Below are 12,715 nucleotides of genomic sequence, written 5' to 3'. Positions count from 1 at the left end.
AACAACGACTATAAAATCGCATTTGTGTCCACTGACAGCAATGAGGAGTAAAAAAAACTACCTATTCCAAGTACTTCACGCTCCTGATGACGTCTATGATGACGAAACGCCTAGGGAGGTGCTGAGCTACGTGATGTCACCACACTTGACGGCTGGACATTCTGTTGGTTGGAATCAATCGTGTTTTTTTTTTTTGTTTGGATCCCTTGGCCTGGCTGGGAGAGCCTATATATCCGGGCGGAGTCAGGTGATCTGTGTTCTGTGCCACCCGGACGGCTGTCTGGGTGTACATGTGTTAGGTGTCCCGGGCTGCTAGGCCGGAGATTGGGCCTATCCCGGGGACGTCTGGCTGCTAGGCTGTCTGTGGACCTATCCAGAACCAAGAGAGCAGCGCAGGGTTGGGATTACGGCTTGCAGTCCAACCAGAAGTGACGGTTCTGCCGGCCGGAGAACCTGTCGTGGTCGGAGGTAGAGGGGAAGCTGTCGCCACTAAAGGACCAACCACCTTATTACCAGGGACCACCGTGAGTAACTGAAGCAAGTCCCGGAGAAGTATTCTCACCAACCGGGGACGGTGGAGAATCGGGAAACCTCAGATGCTGGTCAAGCCAGGGACCCAACCAGCGGAGGTGACGCTTGCAGAGCAGACTTGTGTGTCAAGTCAGGGACTGAGGCGGTCAACAGGGGTGAAGGTTGAGAAGTATCTGGAGTGCCACGATAGGGACCCAGCAGAGAAGTGGGGGTGACACTTGAGAGTTATCTGGAGTGCCACGCTAGGGACCCAGCAGAGAAGTGGGGTGACACTTGAGAAGTATCTGGAGTGCCAAGTTAGGGACCCAGCAGAGAAGTGGGGTGACACTTGAGAGGTATCTGGAGTGCCAAGCTAGGGACCCAGCAGAGAAGTGGGGTGACACTTGAGAGGTATCTGGAGTGCCAAGTTAGGGACCCAGCAGAGAAGTGGGGTGACACTTGAGAGGTATCTGGAGTGCCAAGCAAGGGACCCAGCAGAGAAGTGGGGTGACACTTGAGAGGTATCTGGAGTGCCACGCTAGGGACCCAGCACAGAAGTGGGGTGACACTTGAGAGGTATCTGGAGTACCAAGCTAGGGACCCAGCAGAGAAGTGGGGTGACACTTGAGAGGTATCTGGAGTACCAAGCTAGGGACCCAGCACAGAAGTGGGGTGACACTTGAGAGGTATCTGGAGTACCAAGTTAGGGACCCAGCAGAGAAGTGGGGTGACACTTGAGAGGTATCTGGAGTGCCAAGCTAGGGACCCAGCAGAGAAGTGGGGTGACACTTGAGAGGTATCTGGAGTGCCAAGCTAGGGACCCAGCAGAGAAGTGGGGTGACACTTGAGAGGTATCTGGAGTGCCAAGCTAGGGACCCAGCAGAGAAGTGGGGTGACACTTGAGAGGTATCTGGAGTGCCACGCTAGGGACCCAGCAGAGAAGTGGGGTGACACTTGAGAGGTATCTGGAGTACCAAGTTAGGGACCCAGCAGAGAAGTGGGGTGACACTTGAGAGGTATCTGGAGTGCCAAGCTAGGGACCCAGCAGAGAAGTGGGGTGACACTTGAGAGGTATCTGGAGTGCCAAGCTAGGGACCCAGCAGAGAAGTGGTGTGACACTTGAGAGGTATCTGGAGTACCAAGCTAGGGACCCAGCAGAGAAGTGGGGTGACACTTGAGAGGTATCTGGAGTACCAAGTTAGGGACCCAGCAGAGAAGTGGGGTGACACTTGAGAGGTATCTGGAGTACCAAGCTAGGGACCCAGCAGAGAAGTGGGGTGACACTTGAGGAAGACACTACCGTAAAGATTGGAGGAGCTCAAGGGAGTCAGTGAATCAGAGGGTCTAGTGAGAGACGAGGAGCTCAGTGGTGAAGAACTACAAGGAGAAGTTGTGGTGAAGCTGAAGGAACTGTTACGTTTGTGTTAGGAACTGTTAAAGACTGTTGCCATAGGAGAAAGCATTCCGGCCCGTGCAGATGTGGCGCCTTGCTGGAGGCCTTTCCCTGTACGGCTGTCCTCCTATTGAGGTCTCGGAGTCTGACAATTGAATCTGCAACTACTTGAGGGTGTCCTGGTCCTAACCCTCCCCCCCCCCCCCCCCATAAAAGATTGTAAGAGAAATAAACATCTCTTTTGCATTCAAGAAGCGTCTGGCGCCCCAATAACTTGATCCATCTTGCATCGACTGTGCCTCACAACCCACTACATACAGAAGGATGTCGGCTATCTTTGGCCTTAAAAAGTTCTCATTAGACTGGAGGTGGCCTGGAGACCTTCCTACAGAATTCTTTTATGTTTTACATCTATGTGAGATTCCATTAACATCTGGGAAGGAGACTCTCTACTCATTGATCTCCATTGTGGTGGATGTGGAGGAACTTTGTGCCCATGTTGAAAATAAAGCTGTTTTGACTACTTTAGCTGGGTAGTCCAACGCTTGGGGTAAAGGTCAGTGTGTGTCCTCCCTATCAGTGGTGGTCTCTATTGTGTTGGGTGACTGGAATCATTTGGAATCTTTGATATATGGACTTTATATTCAATTAACACCTATTATATATTCCATACCAGATCTCCTGTAGGTTAAGGATCTGTTATGTATTTTGGGGAGACTCCTTGCCATTTTTTTGTGGGAGTTCCCCCCTTCAATCCATACCAGATCTCCTCTAGGTTATGGATCTGGAATGAACTTTGGGGTGACCCCATGCAATTTTTTAAATCCATACCAGATCTCCGCTAAGTTAAGGATCTGGTATGGGGAGAACCCGTGCCTTTTTTGTGGCCCCCCCTTAAGTCCATACCAGATCTCCTGTAGGTTAAGGGTCTGGTATGGATTTTGGGGTGACTCCATGCTATTATTTTGTGTGATTGTTCTCACTTTAAATCCATACCGATCTCCTCTAGGTTTAGGGTCTGGTATGGATTTTGAGGGCAATCCCATGCCATTTTTTGGTAGGGTTCCCTCTTAAATCCATACCCATCTCCTCTAGGTTTAGGGTCTGGTATGGATTTTGAGGGCAATCCCATGCTATTTTTTGGTAGGGTTCCCTCTTAAATCCATACCAGATCTCCTGTAGGTTAAGGGTCTGGTATGGATTTTGGGGAGACTCCATGCCATTTTTTGTGGGAGTTCCCCCTTCAATCCATACCAGATCTCCTCTAGGTTATGGATCTGAAATGGACTTTGGGGTGACCCCATGCAATTTTTTAAATCCATACCAGATCTCCGCTAAGTTAAGGATCTGGTATGGGAGGAACCCGTGCCTTTTTTTTTGTGGTCCCCCCTTAAGTCCATACCAGATCTCCTGTAGGTTAAGGGTCTGGTATGGATTTTGGGGTGACCCCATGCTATTATTTTGTGTGATTGTTCTCACTTTAAATCCATGCCAGATCTCATCTAGGTTAAGGACCTGGTATGGATTTGGGGGGGGGACCCCATGCCATTTTTTGGTGGGGTTCCCTCTTAAATCCATACCGATCTCCTCTAGGTTTAGGGTCTGGTATGGATTTTGAGGGCAATCCCATGCCATTTTTTGGTAGGGTTCCCTCTTAAATCCATACCCATCTCCTCTAGGTTTAGGGTCTGGTATGGATTTTGAGGGCAATCCCATGCCATTTTTTGGTAAGGTTCCCTCTTAAATCCATACCAGATCTCCTGTAGGTTAAGGGTCTGGTATGGATTTTGGGGTGACCCCCATGCTATTATTTTGTGTGATTGTTCTCACTTTAAATCCATGCCATATCTCATCTAGGTTATGGATCTGGTATGGATTTGGGGGGAGGGGGGGGCATTCCATTTTTTTGTGGAGTTCCCCTTAAATCCATACCAATCTCCTCTAGGTAAGGCTCTGGTATGGATTTTGAGGGCAATCCCCCATTTTTCTTTATGAACAGAATAAAGCAACTGGGAAATGTAATTTAGCAGTAATTCTTTTTTTTATTAAATGTAATTTTTTGCTTTAGTAGATGGGTGTATATCGCGTCCCCCAAGCATGCTATTTAAAGGAACTGTGTATTTTTTATGTTTTATTTTTTATTTTTTTTATTTTTTTGTTTGCATTGGTACATGTCCTCCATGGCAGTGTACAGCTCCCTGTATCCCCTTTTTTCCCCAAAAGCTTGCCAATCAGCCTGGATGAAAAAACTGGAAAAGATGACAAGATGTCCTCTTTGGTGAGAAGGTGCTATTGTTTGTTTGCTTAATCTTGAAGAGTGCTTGGGTAGACAATGTGCCTTTTGGGTTCTACCACTCATTGATTGCTCCATTTGTGGACCTTCTTTTTCTGCACCACCCACAATCCTTAAAGATCAAAGCTGCCTTCCTGTGATCATACGTGACTGCCTCCCTGGCTGTCTCAGACTCCTACCTTCCATGTGTTTTTTCGAGAGAGCATGGCCTACATGCCCTTGCAGCTTCTCCAGGTCATGGAGCCCACCCTTTCCATCGGAGAAAGAACTCTTCCCCTTCTCGCCTCCTAAGAATGGACCTTCAGGAAAGGAACATCTCCAGATCATGGAGCCCACCCTTTCTATCAGAGAAAGAACTCTTCCCCTTCTCGCCTCCTAAGAATGGACCTTCAGGAAAGGAACATCTCCAGATCATGGAGCCCACCCTTTCCATCGGAGAAAGAACTCTTCCCCTTCTCGCCTCCTAAGAATGGACCTTCAGGAAAGGAACATCTCCAGATCATGGCGCTCACCCTTTCCGTCAGAGAAAGAACTCTTCCCCTTCTCGCCTCTTAAGACTGAACTTTCAATAAAGGAACATCTCCAGATTATGGAGCCTACCCTTTCCATCGGAGAAAGAACTCTTCCCCTTCTTGCCTCTTAAGACTGATCCTTCAAGAAAGGAACTTCTCCAGCTCATAGAGCCCACCCTTTCCATCAGAGAAAGAACTCTTCCCCTTCTTGCCTCCTATGACTGAACCTTCAAAAAGGAACTTCACTAAATCATGGAGCCCACCCTTTCCATCGGAGTAAGAACTCTTCTCCTTCTTGCTTTCTAAGGCTGAACCTTCAAGAAAGGAACCTCTCCGTTTTCAGAGACTTAGTCAGTAGACATTGGTCAAGGAAGGGTACATGATTTTCGGAGCCTCTCTCTGCGGGGCTCGGCACTCCCTTCTAGTATTACTCTTGCAGAGGTCAAAGTATGAGGGGGATTCTGTGATCCTGTTGGGGAATAGTCCCAATTGGGTTGTATGTCCTAAGGAACTGCCACTCAAAACTTGTAGATCTGTGTTTTGTGGTGCCGGCCAGAGAAGCTCCTCAATGCTCCCCACATGGAATGACCACACTCTAATGATATCAGCCATCACAAAGCTTTATTATTCCAGGACTAGACCACAGAAGAGTCCACCAAGTCCAAGCCTCACTATGACAAGTTTTACACACAAAAGGGATGAGCCCTTATTTCCAACAACTTTTAAAGTTTTTTGGGCATGGCATTTCCCTGTATTATATTTTATGTCCATGAGACCACAAGAATGACTCTGCTCTGCTCTCCTTTACTGTCGTTGATGGTTCCCATGGTGCTATGCTATGCTTTGATGGTGCTATAATCCTGGTATTGCAAACCCTGATTAGGTCATGAGCCCGCAGTCTATTATACCCTTTAATTTTCGAGGCCCCTTTGGACCCTACATGGCCATGTTGTCTCCCTGGCCTCTCCTAGTGAGCTGTCACTAGAAGATACAATGCGTTTCTTCCCCTGAGATACCACACGATGCCTCAAGCACTTGCACAGTCGTCACGGACAATCTACGTAATGTGTGTAATATTCTCATGATCAGCAGCTCCATCCAGTGGCCATAATGTAGTATTTTCCCGAATTACCTCATTCCAGGAAAATACTGCATTATGGCCACTAAGTGGCGCTAGAAATACACATATTACTCACATTATGGTGTTTATTAATAAGGGCTGTTGGAATGCTTGAGGCATTTTTGGGTAACTCAGGAGACACTATTTTGTTGTCGAATTGACACCTTAATTCCCCCAAATGTACTATTAGTTTTTAGCTGTTTTCAGTTCCACATTAGCCAGATATTACGATACCTATTTACCATATTGGCCACCTTAGCCCCCCCCCCCCAGCTCAATCGTGTTTCTCTCACCTGTTATAGACAAGACCTGACGGTCTCTACTACCTTCGACAATTATAGGTGACTCCTTAGAACCCCGACTGTTTTTTTATTGGTTTATAGTCCCACGGGGACTGCGGTTGTTGATGATTACTTATGTTGTTTGAGATATATCGACGACAATTGTTTGATTTTATTTGTTCCTCCTGTTACTTTTCTTCTCCCCGTCCTCACCACTTGGTCTCTTCTGCTGCCCAACTCCTGAACCTGGTACTCCAATTCTGGGACCCACTGGAACTTGGTACTCCGACTCCACTTCCACTCCCTCGCCTTTTTCCTGTTTCCTCTCCCCCATCCCTTTCCTCTTTTCTTGTTCCCTTACCTTTTTTCCCTGCTCTATTGCTTTCCTTTTTACCTGTTGCCTTACCTGCTTCCATTCCCCCATTTCTTTACTCTTATCCCTTTTCCTGCTCTCTCTCTATCTCTTTCCCCTTTTCTTGTTTCCTCTCTCTCATCTCTTTCCTCTTTTCCCGTTCCTTTGTCCGCTTCCCCTCTCCCATCTCTTTCCTCTTTTCCCGTTCCTTTGTCCGCTTCCCATCCTCCATCTCTTTCCTCTTTACCTGTTCCTTTTTCTGCTTCCCCTCTCCCATCTCTTTCCTCTTTTCCCGTTCCTTTGTCCGCTTCCCATCCTCCATCTCTTTCCTCTTTACCTGTTCCTTTTTCTGCTTCCCCTCTCCCATCTCTTTCCTTTTTACCCGTTCCTTCGTCTGCTTCTCCTCTCCCATCTCTTTCCTCTTTTCCCGTTCCTTCGTCTGCTTCCCCTCTCCCATCTCTTTCCTTTTTACCCGTTCCTTCGTCTGCTTCTCCTCTCCCATCTCTTTCCTCTTTACCCGTTCCTTCGTCCGCTTCCCCTCTCCCATCTTTTTCCTCTTTACCGTTCCTTCGTCCGCTTCTCCTCTCCCATCTCTTTCCTCTTTTCCCGTTCCTTCGTCTGCTTCCCCTCTCCCATCTCTTTCCTCTTTACCCGTTCCTTCGTCTGCTTCCCCTCTCCCATCTTTTTCCTCTTTACCGTTCCTTCGTCCGCTTCCCCTCTCCCATCTCTTTCCTCTTTACCCGTTCCTTCGTCCGCTTCCCCTCTCCCATCTCTTTCCTCTTTTCCCGTTCCTTCGTCCGCTTCCCCTCTCCCATCTCTTTCCTCTTTTCCCGTTCCTTCGTCTGCTTCCCCTCTCCCATCTCTTTCCTCTTTACCCGTTCCTTCGTCCGCTTCTCCTCTCCCATCTCTTTCCTTTTTACCCGTTCCTTCGTCCGCTTCCCCTCTCCCATCTCTTTCCTTTTTACCCGTTCCTTCGTCCGCTTCCCCTCTCCCATCTCTTTCCTCTTTACCCGTTCCTTCGTCTGCTTCCCCTCTCCCATCTCTTTCCTCTTTACCCGTTCCTTCGTCCGCTTCCCCTCTCCCATCTCTTTCCTCTTTACCCGTTCCTTCGTCTGCTTCCCCTCTCCCATCTCTTTCCTCTTTACCCGTTCCTTCGTCCGCTTCCCCTCTCCCATCTCTTTCCTCTTTTCCCGTTCCTTCGTCTGCTTCCCCTCTCCCATCTCTTTCCTCTTTACCCGTTCCTTCGTCCGCTTCTCCTCTCCCATCTCTTTCCTCTTTACCATTCCTTCGTCCGCTTCGCCTCTCCCATCTCTTTCCTTTTTACCCGTTCCTTCGTCTGCTTCCCCTCTCCCATCTCTTTCCTCTTTACCCGTTCCTTCGTCTGCTTCCCCTCTCCCATCTCTTTCCTTTTTACCCGTTCCTTCGTCTGCTTCTCCTCTCCCATCTCTTTCCTCTTTTCCCGTTCCTTCATCTGCTTCTCCTCTCCCATCTCTTTCCTCTTTACCCGTTCCTTTGTCCGCTTCCCCTCTCCCATCTCTTTTCCCATTCCCTTACCCGCTTCCCATCCTCCACCTCCATCTCTTTCCTCTTTTCCCTTTACCGCTTCCTTTCTCTCATCTCTTTCCTCTTTTCCCATTCCCCTGTCTGCTTCCCTTCTCCCATCTCTTTCCTCTATGCTGTTCCCTTACCTGCTTCCCTTTCCCTATTTCTTTACTCTTATCCCTTTCCCACTCCCCCTTACCGCTTTCCACTTTTCCCTTTCCTGCTTCCCCTCTCTCATCTCTTTCCTCTTTTCTCACTTCCCCTCCCCCATCTCTTTCCTGTTTCCTCTCCCCCACCCTTTCCTCTTATCCCTTTCCCTCCCTTATCACTTTTCTCTTCTCTGTTCCCTTTTTCGCTTCCCCTCTTCCAACCTTCCTCTTTTCCTGTCCCCTTGCCGGCTTCCCCCCAACCCCGCCCACCCGTCTCCTCTTTTGCTTGCCCGCTTCCCCTCTCCCACCTCTTTTCTCTTTCCTGCTTCCCCGCCCCCATATTCCCCTCCCCCTTCCCCATTCTTCTTGTAGGGGAAGGTTGGGATGTTGTACAATGCTGTGTCTATATGCGGAGCGATCATAACTTCCATCAACCATCCAATCAGAAGAAGACACAACACGGCGGTGTGATAAGGTCCGCTGATGGAATACTTTATTAGCTGTATCCTCAGGGGTGTATTTATCAGAAAAATTGCAAAACTGCATGAACATTCCTTCTGTGTGAATGAAGGCAACAAAAAAAACAAATGTTTCCCCTCCAAGTTCCTTATTCATGCAGAATAGAGCGAGTCTGAAAAATCCCACATTACCGCTGCTAGATGATGGCAAATAAATTCTTATTCCCTATGACCATCAGCTCCATCTAGTGGCTATAGGGATGTATTATCCCGATTCTCTCTATTCTTTACCAATAAATAACATTCGACCTGCAGTGGGTATAGCCTAATAACATTCAATTTTTTTTCTCCCCCATTTGCACAGAACGTAGGACAGACAGCTCTGTGAATGTTTTTATAAACACACCTCTCTGTACGAATACAAACATTGCTTTGTCTTCAACGGATCGCGATTATGTCGATTTGTAGGCTTTGTACCTTTTAAGAAAAAAAAAAAGAAATAAAGCTGTTTTATAAAAAAAAAAAAAATTAAGATTTGGCTCCCATAGCCTTCAATGGGGTTCAGGTGCTGCGCAAGACAATTGTCCAGCAGCAGTGACAGTTGAGCGGGGGAAGGGGCGTCGTTCTGCTGGTTTAGTCCCTGCTGCAGTGTAGTCTGATCTCCCTTGCTTTTCAGCAGAAGCGTCACGGGAGAGTGCTGAATGAAGAGCTACATATCGCTAGAAAAAAAAAAGTCTACATTCCTGGGACGTACCTCATACGCCCCGATGCTTCAAGATGAAGGCCGGACCAGAGTCTTGTAGAGGGGAGAATTATCCTTTTATCTCTGGAGTTGATCCCTTTTTAATGCCAATATTCTGTTTGCTTTGTTAGCAGCAGCTTGGCATTGCTGAGCCCATCATCTACTAGGACCCCCAGGTCCTCCTCCATCCTAGACCCCCCCAGAGGTTCCCCTCCCCCAGGTCCTTCTCCATCCTAGATCCCCCCAGAGGTTCCCCTCCCCCCAGTCTATAGATTGCATTCAGATTTTTGCCCCCAAAATGCATTATTTTAAATTTTACTACATTGAACCTCATTTGCCATGTAGTTTCCCCTCCCCCCCATTCATCTGTTCAGATCTTCTTGCAAGGTTTCCACATCCTGTGGAGAAGTTATTGCCCTGCTTAGCTTAGTATTGTCTGGAAATACAGAGATTGAGCCGTTTCCCCCATCCCCATCCTCCAGGTCATCTATGTACAAATTAAATAGGATTGGTCCCAGCACAGAACCCTGAGGGACCCCACTACCCTCCCCCGACCATTCCGAGTACTCCCCATTTATCACCACCCTCTGAACTCGCCCTTGAAGCCAGTTTTCACTCCATGTACTCACCCCTATGGTCCATGTCAACCCACCTTACTTTGTACAGTAAATGTTTATGGGGAACTGTGTCAAATGTTTTTGCAAAATCCAGATACACCACATCTACGGGCCTTCCTTTATCTAGATACACCACATCTATGGGTCTTCCTTTATCCAGATACACCACGTCTACGGGCCTTCCTTTATCTAGATACACCACGTCTACCGGACTTCCTTTATCTAGATACACCACGTCTACAGGCCTTCCTTTATCCAGATATACCACATCTACGGGCCTTCCTTTATCCAGATACACCACGTCTACGGATCTTCCTTTATCTAGATACACCACGTCTACGGGCCTTCCTTTATCTAGATACACCACGTCTACGGGCCTTCCTTTATCCAGATATACCACATCTATGGGCCTTCCTTTATCCAGATACACCACGTCTACGGATCTTCCTTTATCTAGATACACCACGTCTACGGGCCTTACTTTATCCAGATACACCACGTCTACAGGCCTTCCTTTATCTAGATACACCACGTCTACGGGCCTTCCTTTATCCAGATACACCACGTCTACGGGCCTTCCTTTATCTAGATACACCACGTCTACGGGCCTTACTTTATCTAGATACACCACGTCTACAGGCCTTCCTTTATCTAGATACACCACGTCTACGGGCCTTCATTTATCTAGATACACCACGTCTACGGGCCTTCATTTATCTAGATACACCACGTCTACGGGCCTTCATTTATCTAGATGCACCACGTCTACGGGCCTTCATTTATCTAGATACACCACGTCTATGGGCCTTCCTTTATCCAGATACACCACGTCTACGGGCCTTCATTTATCTAGATACACCACGTCTACGGGCCTTCATTTATCTAGATACACCACGTCTACGGGCCTTCCTTTATCTAGATACACCACGTCTACGGGCCTTCCTTTATCTAGATACACCACGTCTACGGGCCTTCCTTTATCTAGATACACCACATCTACGGGCCTTCCTTTATCTAGATACACCACGTCTACGGGCCTTCATTTATCTAGATACACCACGTCTATGGGCCTTCCTTTATCCAGATACACGTCTACGGGCCTTCCTTTATCTAGATGGCAACTCACCTCCACATAGAAGGTTAGTAGATTGGTTTGGCAAGAACGATTCTTCATGAATCCAGGCTGATTACTGCTAATGATAGCGTTCTCATTACTGAAATCTTGTATATAGTCTCTTATCTTCCCCTCCAAGAGTTTACATACTATTGATGTTAGGCTAACTGGTCTGTAATTCCCAGGGATGTATCTTAGTCCTTTTTTAAATATTGGTGCCACATTGGCTTTTCTCCTGTCAGGGCTGGGCTCAGCCCTTCCTTCTCTGAGCTGGCCGCTCAGCTTTCAGCTAAGTGCCAGCTCCCATGATGATCTCCTGCTCGTCAGTTTGGCCTACTTAAGCCGTCCAGCCCAGTGGATCTCTGCCTTCGCCTTGGTCACATCACAAGAAAATATTTCCTGCGTTCCTGGTTGAAGACTGGCTTCGCTCACATCCCTTCTGGCTCCAGATCCTGCTTGCTGTTCCACTACTTTGATCCCTGACTTCTGGCTTGGCTGACTATCCGTTCTGGTTACCGATCTCTGGCTATGTTTTGACTACATTTTGTTCTTTTTTACGTACACGCGACCGGACTTTTTGACAGCAAAGGTCAGACGGAATGAGTCCTTCGGACAATTCGATTGTGTGTGGGGCTCCATCGGACCTTTGCTTGGCAAAAATCCGGCGGACTTTAGAAATAGAACATGTTTTAAATTTTCCCACCGGAACTCCGCCGGACCGTGAAATCCGTTTGTGTGTGTGTGCTAGTCCGACGGACAAAAAAAACGGCGCTAGATATTGGCTACTGGCTATGAACTTCCTTATTCTAGTCCAGTCGTACGTCATCGCGTTCGAATCCGTCGGACTTTGGTGTGATTGTGTGTGGCCAAGTCCGTTCATTCGGAAAGTCCGTCGGAACTCTGCGGAAAGTCCGTCGGAAAGACCGTCGGACCTAGTCCCTCGAAAAAAGTCCAGTCGTGTGTACATATTATTCATTCATAGTGCAGGTGGTCGGGCATCAGGAAGGTCCCCAGTGTATAGTAGACTCACCGGGCTGTTCATCTACTACGGCAGAAGGTCTCAAAACCGCCAACAGAAGAGTGCCCAAGGCACTGGAAATATCGATGAAGGGTCGCGCTGTCCTAGTCTATGGAGAGCGGAGATCCCCGGAAGTGACGTCAGCAGAGGAGGACAGCAACCCGCGTGGACCGCAAGCCGGATGTAGTCATCAGAGTGGGACGCGTTTTCGGGAACTACTGATTGGTTCCTTTTTTGAACCTAATGACTGCAAGTTTACACAGACATCACTTCTGCTCTCTGGGCAGGCTATGGGAGGAGCTATGGACGGGAAAAGGAATGGGGAATGATACAAAGCATTCTCCCAAGATAATATAAGTGGTAACACTATATGGGCACACATGAAAGTACCACCAAACATAAAATAAAAGATATAAAATAGATAAATATAAATATATATATATATATATATATATATATAGAAAATTTAACCTATCCACAAGGAACATATACTTATAACCAGGGCTGGACTGGGACAGAAATTTGGCCCTGGACTTCATCCAGATCGGCCCACTTACATCAGAGCGTCCCATCACCAGCCCCCTTACATCAGAGTGTCCCATAACCAGCCCCCT

This window comes from Lithobates pipiens, unplaced genomic scaffold, assembly GCF_037356315.1.
Source record: "Lithobates pipiens isolate NorthernLeopardFrog02 unplaced genomic scaffold, aLitPip1_a1.2 Scaffold_35, whole genome shotgun sequence".
NCBI lineage: Eukaryota > Metazoa > Chordata > Amphibia > Anura > Ranidae > Lithobates > Lithobates pipiens.
Note: the sequence above shows the minus strand (reverse complement) of the source record.